Here is an 11,956-nt window from a genome sequence, read left to right as displayed (position 1 = left end):
GTCTTTTGTTACAGCATGTATAAGGAAGGGTGGTTTGGAGATTAAGACACTGGACTGGGACTCTGAGTTCTGTTCCTGGCTCTGACACAGACTTCCTGTGTGACCTTGGGCAAGTCGTTTAATCTCTCTGTAACTTAGTTCTTCACCTGTAACATGTAGATAATAATACCTCAGATACCTCCTCTATTAGCTCCTTGAGTATTCTAGGATGCAAATTGCTCCACTTAGGAAGGAAAAATCAGTTTCACACATACAGAATGGGAAGAGACTGTCTAGGAAGGAGTACGGCAGAAAGGGATCTAGGGGTTATAGTGGACCACAAGCTAAATATGAGTCAACAGTGTGATGCTGTTGCAAAAAAAGCAAACATGATTCTGGGATGTATTAACAGGTGTGTTGTGAGCAAGACACGAGAAGTCATTCTTCCACTCTACTCTGCTCTGGTTAGGCCTCAACTGGAGTATTGTGTCTAGTTCTGGGCACCGCATTTCAAGAAAGATGTGGAGAAATTGGAGAGGGTCCAGAGAAGAGCAACAAGAATGATTAAAGGTCTTTAGAACATGACCTATGAAGGAAGGCTGAAAGAATTGGATTTGTTTAGTTTGGAAAAGAGAAGACTGAGAGGGGACATGATAGCAGTTTTCAGGTATCTAAAAGGGTGTCATAAGGAGGAGGGAGAAACTTGTTCACCTTAGCCTCTAAGGATAGAACAAGAAGCAACGGGCTTAAACTGCAGCAAGGGAGGTCTAGGTTGGACATTAGGAAAAAGTTCCTAACTGTCAGGGTGGTTAAACACTGGAATAAATTGCCTAGGGAGGTTGTGGAATCTCCATCTCTGGAGATATTTAAGAGTAGGTTAGGTAAATGTCTATTGGGGATGGTCTAGACAGTATTTGGTCCTGCCATGCGGGCAGGGGACTGGACTCGATGACCTCTCAAGGTCCCTTCCAGTCCTAGAATCTATGAATCTATGAATGAATCTATACTCCTTTCTGCCTTTGTCTATTTAGATTTCAAACTAGGACAGGCACTGTTTCTTACAACAGTATACAGGATCCCGGCGCAGCAGGTCAGTATTATTACTTTAATTTTACATATGATGAAAAATGGAAACAAAGTGACCTACCGGGGGTCACATGGCCATCCACAAGCAGAGCCAAGAATAGAATTCAGATCTCCTGGCTCTCTGCCCTCTACTCTAGCTACTAGAGAACACTCCCACAAGAGCTGTGCTGGCTTATTCTCCTCCAGAAATGCAGCAAAAGTTAAATGCTGGGCACCTGGGGGAAAGGATCTTAAATGGCAGGGAATAGCAAGAAATGTTTCTTTTCCCATTTCTGGAGAAGGTGTTGCAAGCCAAAGAAAAGGGTGAAAACAAGAATTGAAAACTACATAAAGAAGCAGTTGACAGCAGCAACCTTTTTAAGTTGCCTCCAGTGTATGTGTGCATAGCTACTGCCAAGCTCTGTCAGTTCCAAAGATTGAACACAAGGTGTGAGTCTGGCACGGAAGCAACAGAATATTGAAAATGACAGTGCTCTATGAGATAGCTTTGGCTTGGCTTGGAAGCCTCTACGGAGAACGGGCCCACGCTGCCCTGGCAGCAAAGAGATGCAAGGATAGGAGGAGGAGGGATAGGAAATGAAGTCTGACAGAGCCCTGTAAATGAAAGTGCTGTCCTGGGTCCTACCCACCTATCACAGAACTGAGCAGCTGAGCAAGGGGAAATGGCAACGCTGGGTAGCAGGAGAGAAGGAAGCAGGTGGGCAATGTTAAATCGTGATTATCGTCTGAATTACCACAACACCTAGAGGCACCAGCTAAGCTCAAGGCCCCGTTGCAGTCGGAGCTGTGCAAGCACACTGTGTGAGACAAGATGTGACACTCTGGGGGTTCACCCAGACCACTAAGGGGATCTGTCACTGCCTGCCCGGTAACCCTGGGTGTGTCCCTGCTGTGCAAATTTGACTCAAAGCCCTGCCGCCAGCAGCCTGCTCACAGCACAGCAGCCTCACCCTGGCTTCCACTTGCCGGGTTACGCCTTGCAGGGGGACACCAACAACCCTTCCAGTCCAGAATCTCCCCCAAACTGTCTCCCCTTCAGCATCCAGTCCCCCTCACTGGATACTCAGAGAAGTGATTCTGTGTGCTGCCCAGCCTGCTAGTTGTACCTGAGGACTTCCCCCTTCAGTTTAACACCCAGCACTGAGGTGGCTTTGTAATTAATCAAGGCTGAGATTATTAACAAAGCACAGAGGTGTAAGTGAAATAAGTGAGAAGGGAAGAGACAGGCCTGGTTACAAGTGAAACAAAACAAAACAAGCTTTCCAGTGACTAAAACTTAACTTCAGCAAGTTACAGTCTTTGTCTAAGCAGTTTTCTCACCTAGAGTCAGTGACAGCTGCTCTTGGTTTTCAGGCCAAGAGGATACACTTTTCATGAACTCAAAGGGCTCTGCTCCCCCTTTGTCCCCTAAGTGATGAATGCCAAAATGGCTTTCTGTTTCTACTTATATTTCCCAAAGTCTGTTGTCTCTGTTTCAAGATCCAAGAAGTTTTCCTGGGGATGAAGGCTCCATTCCCCATTGTGATCATTAAACTGTCTTCCCTCTACTTCTTTAGCTTGATGGCTTTGTTTACCTTATATGCAGATGTACTTTTCATTGTCCTCTGAGGTATTACCTGTCTCGTTTACATTGGAGTTACAGAAAAACCAGCAGGACAATATTCCTTTATCTAGGACAGACTGGGCTTAGGCACTGCTTGCAAAACTCCTTTTCAGAACATATATCCAGCACACATCTGTAATTCTTTATGCCCCGCCCGTACATATATCATGCAATAATATTAATGACCAGCAAATTACTGGTTTGCATATGGTACCTTACATGACACCTTTTAGATATAGATTATGACAACAGAGGGTTGGGCACTGAGAATGTCAGGTCTGCTGTGTGTTATGGCTAATGTGACTCTCTGGGTCACACAGGTCCTTGACACAATAGGTTTGCAATCAAAACAGATGAGACAGAATTATGACCCCTTTTGGGGGAACCAAGGCATAGTGCAATTAAGTCACTTTCCCAAGGTCACACAGGAATTCTGTGGCGGAGGTAGTTACTGATCCTAGATCTCCACACCAGGTCACCTCTCCTCTCTAAGCATGACATTTAAATCATAACAGAGATAGTTGTAAAAATATTTACTGATTATTATTTTTTCTGATGAAAAAAAGGGACAGTTTTGGATGAAAAGTACCACCATTCTATAGAACTGGCCAGGAAAGTTTTCCAATGAAAAACAGAATAGTTTTATCTAACAAAACTATTCTTTTTTTAAAAAAATGACCATCTCTAAATCATATCTAACTTGAAAATAACAATAATTAGCCCTCTTATAATACTTTCAATCCCAGGGTCTCCAAGTGCTTTGAAAACTTAAATCAAGGCTCCCAGCACCCTGGAAAGGTAGATAAGTATTATCACCTCCATTTTTATAGAGGGGTAAACTGAGGCATTGGATCACCCTCTTCAGCATTCCATCCCTATTGAGCAAAGAACTTAAACTTGTGAGAGGCAGCATGACCAGTGGCTGGTACAGTGGCTAGGGACTCAGAGGTCCTGTGTACTTCCCAATTCTGCCACTGACTTTGGGAAAGTCATTTGACCTTCCCGTGCCTCTGTTTCCCCTCCTACCCTTTACACTGTAAGATCTTTGAGACATATACTGTCTACATAGCTGTACAGCACCTAGCACAATGGGACCAGGGTCTCTAGAAACTACTGAAATAGAAATAATAATACAGTGCTTAGGTCCTACTGACTTCAAGCGCTTTGAGAATAGGGGCCAAGGAGACTAAGTGAATGGTCCAAGGTCACATAGTGAATCAGTGGCAGAACCAGAACACAGGAATTCTGATTCATCCTTTCCTGCTTTAGCCACTACTATCTAACACAATATGTTTGTATACAGCTATTTGTAAATCTCTAGGCAAAGACCTTTCAACACAGTTCCTAAAAATTGATCGTGTTGGTTTTTTATTTTTTTTTAATATGAGATGAAAATCACCATCGTATGAGTGGAGTCGAGCAGCCCAGGGCATGTGGCTACTGTTCACTAACAATAATCTGACTTCTCAGGGTGCTGGAATACATTAGCTATCGACCTGGTGACTCATGAGATAGCCTCATTTTGCCTCAGGTATCTCAGAGGAACAGGAAGCTCTGAAATGTGTCATTCCTTAGTTGTATTCATTTCTCCCCAGATAAATAGGGAAAGTGTTATTTTTTCCCCATCTCTTTCTCTTTTCGACCCTTCCCCAGTGTATTGGTTTGTGGGAGGGTAACGGTGTTGGTTGGTTCTTGCCTGGGCTGTTGTCATTCAAAAATTAAAAAAAAAAATTAAAAAGGTTTTGTAAAATCTTCAGAGTTAATTGAGAACCGGACACTGACTGCCCTGGAGACTTGGATCTTCTATCCCCATGAGATGAAATTCACCCCTGTGAAGTTGACCAGCAGAAGATCTAAGGACCACTTCAATGCTTGTGCTGCCCCTACACACAGAGGTGAATTGCACCATTGAGTACAGCGCAGGCAGCAGCACCTCCTACACACACACACACACACACACACACACACAAACACACCAATCCACCAATGTACCTTGACCTTGGGATGGCTGTGGTTCCATCTTACTGGGACTGGGAATGAAAAAGACAGCAAGGATGTTTGGTTTGGGGACTTTGACACCCACCCACTAGAATTCCACCAACTGACTGACATAGATCAAAAAGACAGCCACAAAAGGCCCACTGCCGACCACAAGTCACCTGTGACCTGGCTCAGAATTAACCTAGAAATGAGACACCATGGGTCAATGATAATCCACTCTTCCTGCAAATGGCTTAAGGACAGATCTAACTCCCATTGACTTCAGTGAGATATGGATCAAGCTCTTAATTTCTCTGTGCCTCAGTTTCCTTTGTGTAATGGTGGGGAAATAATACTTCCTTTCTTCCATTCTTTGTCTGTCTTGTCTATCTAACCTGAAAGCTCTTTGGGTTAGGCACTGTCTCTTACTCTTTGTATGTACAGTGCCTTGCACAATGGGGGCCCAGTCATGGGTATATTCTCTAGGTGCAACTATAATAACGAATAATAAGATTAATCACAATTTAAAGGGGCTTTTTAACATCTCCTCAGGTCAGAAAACAAAGAACACACTCTGGGCCAGATCCTGAACTGGTGTAAACCAATATAACTCCTGTGAAGTTAATTCAGCTACACCAATTTACACCCATTGAGGATCCAGCCCAGCATAATTAGATTAGATGGCTCCCACTTTAAATTGTGTGAAGCTGAACTGTAAGTGGAATGAAAGTTCACTGAAATGCATCAAAACAACCAGGGCTTTCACTCCACTTTATTGTAGCCATGGTTTCACTACAACTGAGTTCATAATTGGGTTTCCCAATATACATACATGGTACAAGATGCACTAGTCACCAGCAAAGCCTTTCTGAGGGCCATCAGATCAGTTTAAGTTTGAGACAGAACAAGCAGATCAGAAAAAAAGTGCTGATCCTTCCTTCTATCCACCACCCAAACTCCACCCTTTCCTAGAACTGAACTGGCACCAAGCCCCATTTTTTTAAGGCTCTGTGATTTTCAGATGTCTTTATTTCTTTTTCACACACCTTTGAACTTCTGGTTCCCAGCCAGGATCAGCAGTAGAAATGCCAGAAATCTGATAAGAAAGCCTTTTCTCAAAAGCTTTATATCCCAGTTCTGCAAATCCTAGAGGTTCAAGTACAGTAGCTCAGCTGTAGCAGATAAAATGTGAGCGCTTACTCAAACTGAAGTTGAGTTTTGAATCTCTGGCGCTTCACCCATCACTAGTGTGACTACCTAGAAAGAGATCCATTCCAAATATCAGATGGAGATTAAATTTAGGAATAGTGCAAGGCTGAAGCCCAGGGCAAGAGTTCAGCACCACCCATCTGGATTTGCAAATGGCAATGAACCCAAATGCATTTTTAAACAATGGTTTATGATCAACAAATAAATACGGCTAGTCCTAAAGAGACAGATATCCCTGCAATGAACACATCATGCCATCTAAATAAGATCAACACTTAGTGCAGTATTGTTTGCAGAGGAGAAACGGGAAAAAAAATATTTCACAAGAGACCGAGAGAGCACCAGAATATCAACACAGCACTCACAAAGCACATTTAATCCATTTTTAGCCTGTAATAAACAATGAGAGCTGCAAAACTTTGACAATAATACATTCTGCATCCTCAAGGAGGGAGACACAAGAGGATATATAGAAAAAAAAAAGATTTCATGATAGCAATGAGTAGAACTCAGGGATAGGTCTGATTTTATTCAATAACCCATGGGACTCTGAAGTGAGCTTTTGCTGTAGAATCTCAAATACAAATAAAGTATCTATAGTTTATTGTGGGCATATGTGGCTCCTTTCAAGTTTTAAAAGGGAACTTATAGTACACAATGGAATCCCATCTGCCAATCTTCCTTCGTCAGCTGTTTTGTGAACAATCTGGAGGCTTTTTCTGCTGCATGGATCATCTCTGTTTCATACTGTGTTCTTATAAACTTCTAATGCAAAGAACATGGTATATTTTGTTCCATTATTTTTCTTTTGCTCGCTGCCTGTGAACAAAAAACTGTTACATTGTGTGCATTGTGCATTGTGCATTCATATCCCCATTGTGCTCCTGTTGATTGACTGGTTTCCATTTTCTCCATCAGGAGAGAGAGATGTGCCTTCAATAGGTTTTCTCCACCACAGAAGCAATAGATCTATGAACTATTCACTTGCCCTCTGCTATGCCCTGTTGTGCATATTTTAATATTATTCCTAAAAGCAGGCTAGGAGCTCATCCAAATACAACTCTTCAGACACTGACACCAAAAGGGAAGACTGGACAGACCAAAAATTTTGGGACCTCAGAAATAAGGTCTGAGGTGGAAAATTCAGGGCCTAATGGAGGTAGGCTGCTTTACATTGGCTGGGAATCTGGCCCTCATTCATTGCACAGAGAAGGCAAGAAGCTGAAATATCCAAGACTAAAGAGAAGAGACCATTGAAAAGAAGAAGCTACTGGAGTAAAATAATTTTGCTTTTAAAAACCACATCCAGAAACCTTATCTTCGACACATAAGAACAGGCACATAGCTAAATATGCGGTAACCTGCTTAGGTTTCCAAAGCAGCAGATTAAAGCAGTAGACTATGCATGGAGTGTCCATTCAGATGGGCAAAGCTCACAGCTCACAACACAGCTGCAAGAGAACAGGCTGAATACCCAATGCACCAGGTAATCCTCTTGTGATACAGACACAGTGGAGGCTTTTTTGCGGGGATGGGGCGGGGTTTCGTCAACATTTTGGTGAAGGCTGTTTGTGGCAGGGGATGGCTGGGCAAATCCTACTGCTTCTCTGTATTTGCCTGTGTGGGGCTCTTATATTACCCTTAGAGTATCAATGGTAACTAGCATTTCATGCAGCATTGTCATTCTGAGTGTATTTATTCTACCCCTTTGGACGAGGGATGGTAATGCTGGTGTGCTGGGTGGAGGTGTAGAGTGATCTGGGGCCTGTGAGACCTTTGGATGTTTGGGATTCAGATTCTGGTAGGCCATTCCAGCTCACTTCACTATTGTCCATCGGCTTTTTCACCCTCCTAGGCCAACAGGGTCAGAGAATACTGAGTAGGCATTTCCCAGCAGGTGCCTCCTAGGCCAAAGGCCATTACAGTCTACACTTGAGTAATACAACCTATCATACTTGCATTGTCTGAAACAGCAACTCCTAAACGATTATTGGTGGTGGGGAGATGCGCTTGGGGCCCTCTCTTAATTTAAAACAACCAAGTATAAAACAGAAGGCGCCACCTTAGATTGCAAGTAGAGGACAACAGGAACAATCAAAGAACATAGTAATAATGTCATCAGGCGCTTTCGTTTATTTTTGAAACAATTGCTTTGTAGACAGGCAGCTTGTTTAGGGTCCTGGCCCTGCGGCGCTTAGTCCCTGTGAGTAGTCACTCACCTCTGCCAGTTGTCCCATTGAAACCAGTGGGACTCATTTCGTGAGTGGCGCCACTCCCTGTGGCAGAAGCAGGGGATGTTTAGAGAACAATTGTCTTGCAGTGAAACAATCACGGGGAAAAGTAAAACTCTGGCGCTTGGGCACAGTGTAATTGTGATAAGCTAAGCCTCAAACCTATCAGGCCAGCCTGGAGTTGAACCAAAAAGCTTTTAATTCTGCTGAGGGAAGATTTGCAGAAGATTTAGCTTAAGACAATGCTTTGTAGCCTTGGGAGGTAGTGGGTGAAGGCTAGGACAGTCTGTCCTTGCAGGCTGGGGGAGGACGTGGGGTGGATAACAGCACCACTGCTTTTCTTCCCCGTGTCTCTAGCAGAGGCATCTGATTGTTGCTCTCTCTGCCGCGGCAAGATGAGCTGGTGGCTGGAGGGACAATTCACTGGGTCTGAACCTCCACAGGGACAGGGATTATTAATGGCTAGTTACAGCTTGGGCAGCCGTCGCTGCTCAGTCTATGTGTATGCGGTGCCCTCCCTTGGAACCAGAGCGCCCTGACCTCACGGCTGACCCCCGTTTGCCTGTCTTGTTTTTTTTTTTGCGGGGTGGGGGTGGGGAAGAGGGGGATAAATTGCACAACTGCAGTTGCCTTTTGCTGTCCAGAGACCCAGGAAGGGAGAGAGAGAGATTTCCCCCTCCCCAGCTCCAGCCTTTGGACCTTAGCCCATCTTGGGAGATTGGCCAGGAAAGCAGACGAGCCTGAAGGCAGCAGGGTTGCAGCTCGGGCTGTCTCCTCCCTTCTGCCTCCTGACGCTGCTGGGTGCTTCAGACCTATTCCTAGCACTGCCAAGCTCCATCCCCAGCAGGCTGCGAGTGCCTCCCGCTGCCCGGGGAGGCAGGGCAGAGCTGGAGAAGCATCCGCCGCCGAGGCTGGGGCACCGAAAGCAAGCCGGATTCAGACGGATGCTGGAGGAGGAGGAGGAGGACGAGGACGGGCTGCGGAACGGACCAAGGTCTCCAGCCGGGCTCTGGGCGCCGGAGGGCTGAACCAGTGGGACGTGCCCCCTGCGGAGCTCTCCTGGGTGCTGAACGCTGTCCCCGGGTCTCCGCCGCGATGCAAAGCGCCCCGAGGAGCCGGCCGGGGCTCCTCGCCTCCAGCGGGGGATATGGGGCGTGCTGGCCACCCGGCCAGCCCTGCCGATCCGGGATCCAGCCCTGCCGCCCACCCCGGCCCTCTGCTGCCTTCCCGTCACCGAAAGGAGGAGAACGCAGCGAGCATCAAGCTGCCTGCAATCGCTGCAGGGACACACACACACACACACACCACGCAGTGCTCTGGGGGCATTGCCCTGCAATCGCCCCCCCCCCCTCAGGTTGTGCCCAGGACCAGGCTGCCCTCTCCCTGCCCCAAAGGAGTTTGTAAGAAGGACTTTACATGTGAATCCAACCAAATCACCAGTGCAGTGAGCGCCCGCAGTCCCCAGCCCCTCTGCCCTGCGCTTCAGCTCCTTCCCGAAGCATAAGCTCGCAATACAATACAATCAAATACAATACAATGACCAGGGAAGGGAACTTTCATTAGAAATCCACCCCCCCCCCCCCCCCCCTTCTCTCCCCCATGCCCCCCCCCCCAATTCAATGCAAGCGAACTCTGCAGACCCACCCACGGCTGGCCCTGGCCCGCATAGCGACCCCCTGCGCTTCTCGATGGGCCCACCCCACAACCTCTGCCCCAGCTCCAGTCTGATGCGCCTTTTACACGTCCCTGGCTCTGTCTGCCCAGGTCCTCCGAGCCAGTCCCTCCTCTCGTGTCCCCTTCTCAGGCCCCCTCCCCCATGATGTACAAAACACTTTTTAGAATAAAATCTCCGGGTTTAGGCTCCTCCCCGTTTCTCCCCCATTCATTTTATCCAGGCTGCTCGAAGTCCCGCCCCTCCGGGAAAGCCCCGCCCCTCGCTTCTCTCCTGAAGCCCTTTTCATTTTCATTTCCAGCCCCCTCTCCATTCTCCCCGCTGCCTCGGCTGCTCCTTCCCCGATGGCTACAGACTGATCGGCAGAGGAGAGGGGAGGGGAGAAAAAAAGGAGGAAGGAACAGAAAAAAAAGAAAGAAAGAAAGAAAGAAAGAAAGAAAGAAAGAAAGAAAGAAAGAAAGAAAGAAAGAAAGAAAGAAGGATTTGCCTCTGCCCTTAATGCCGGCGATCTGGATCAAGGGAAGGGATTTTCTGTCTGAGCATGAAAAGTACTGCTAGAGCTCCAGTATTCCCACGCCTGCATCATCAGCACAGCACCCAGTATGCCAGCTGGACACAGAAGCGATCCCACCACTTCCCGTCGAGCCCAATAAAACCCACCGGCGATCAGCTCTCGGCCAAAGAGGAACAGTAACCTCAGGTAAGGGGAGGGTTTCGTTCCATCGGCATCGAATCCCCCCAGCTCCTTGTCTTGGTGCCCCGCTTTTGAACTGCGTTTCATGCCTTCGTCCTGATCCCTTCTTACTGTAATGTCGTTTTCTAGGGGGTCCTATTGAATCCCATCCCCCCCCCCCGAAGTCAGAGCCGTTGAAAACACACACACACACACACACACACTTTGCCTGGCAGTCTCTTTCCCCTTCTCCCTCCCCCTTGGGTTTGCACGAAGTTAATGTGCTGTTTCAATGCAGAAGTCCTGTAACCTAATTAGCTTCGTGTGTGTGTGTGTGTGTGTGTAACACGCCTGTGGCTGTCAGGACATTTGCACGCATAGGGGGTGGGAGTTGCTTCATGCAATGGGATCACGTAGCTAGGGCAAGGTACATTTCTAAAATGGACAGGAGGAAGGGTGCAGCCTTCGGCTAGAGCAGGAGGTGGGGGGTGAAAATCTACAGCTCTATCTTGGTGGCAGAACATTGATACATCCCGGGAAAACGTCCCCAAAGAGATGGTGTCATCTCCACTTAATCCACTGCTCCATTTGTGCAAGTGACAAGCAAATCCCGTAGAAGGGAGAAGTCTGTCGCTTTAAATCCCACACTGGGTTGATTGCCTCTACCCCGAATGGGAATGGGAAGAAACTGAAATACAGCGAGGAATGAAGGGGAGTTGGGTGGGGGTGGGACGTCTGTATGTGCAGGGAGAGAGGACCACAGATCTGGGCTGGGGATTTTTTATGTATTGATGAGCCGCTCCGTTGTGAAGGCTGCTTGCAATGCTGCCTGGTAAAGGAGCATAAGTTTGCTTTTCCCAGTCCATAGGGGATTTGGGGAGGTCAAGTGAGAAAGCACTTCCACACCATTACATCATCATCGCCGACAGGTCCAGCACAGATTCCATTTTTTGGAGGTGCCAGGAGGAGTCTGGGGGCGTGGGAGGTGTCCCTCGATACAATACTGGGGGGAAAGGGTGCAGGAGCCCTGGAGAGGGGAAAACAAACCGCAGACAAAATGCTGACGAGCTTCATGGATGAATGTAGCCTTGTGATTGGCATCTGGAGTCGATGCTCTGGATACGACAGTAAGATTGCTTGTGTTAGCCTGGCTTTCCATCTGGGTTTATAATAATAATTCGTTAATGGGAGTTAAGCTGCTTTCGGGAGAGTTGCAGAGAAGTGTGTGTGTTGTGTGTGGGGGGGGGGGGGAGCTGGCAAGTGGAGAGAAGATAACCAAGATGTTGGTGCAAGAAAGGTGCAGGGTTTTTTAAAAATATGTATCCTAGTCTCTAGTGATTCTCTCTCTCTCACCCCCACCACACCTCACAAAACTTGGTCTCTTTCCCTCCCTCTTACTTGTACACAAGCCACACACCATCTTGGACACACACAACTCCCCACCCCATGCACACACACACAATCTTGGTCTCTTTCTCTCTCTCTCTCACACACACACACACACACAATCTTGAACTAACATA

At 47.0% G+C, this 11,956-nt stretch overlaps 1 protein-coding gene across 1 annotated transcript in view; it reads left to right on the top strand.

Moving 5' to 3' along the window:
• Positions 1-10,215: 10,215 nt before the first annotated feature.
• Positions 10,216-11,956, top strand: part of BRINP1 (BMP/retinoic acid inducible neural specific 1) — a 92,861-nt gene continuing 91,120 nt past the window's right edge. The window contains exon 1 of the mRNA XM_034793712.1: positions 10,216-10,460. The gene's annotated coding sequence lies outside the window, so the exon portion shown is untranslated. The remainder of the gene's footprint in view (positions 10,461-11,956) is intronic.

This window comes from Trachemys scripta, chromosome 17 (genome assembly GCF_013100865.1).
Source record: "Trachemys scripta elegans isolate TJP31775 chromosome 17, CAS_Tse_1.0, whole genome shotgun sequence".
NCBI lineage: Eukaryota > Metazoa > Chordata > Testudines > Emydidae > Trachemys > Trachemys scripta.
This window is presented reverse-complemented; position numbering and strand designations above follow the sequence as displayed.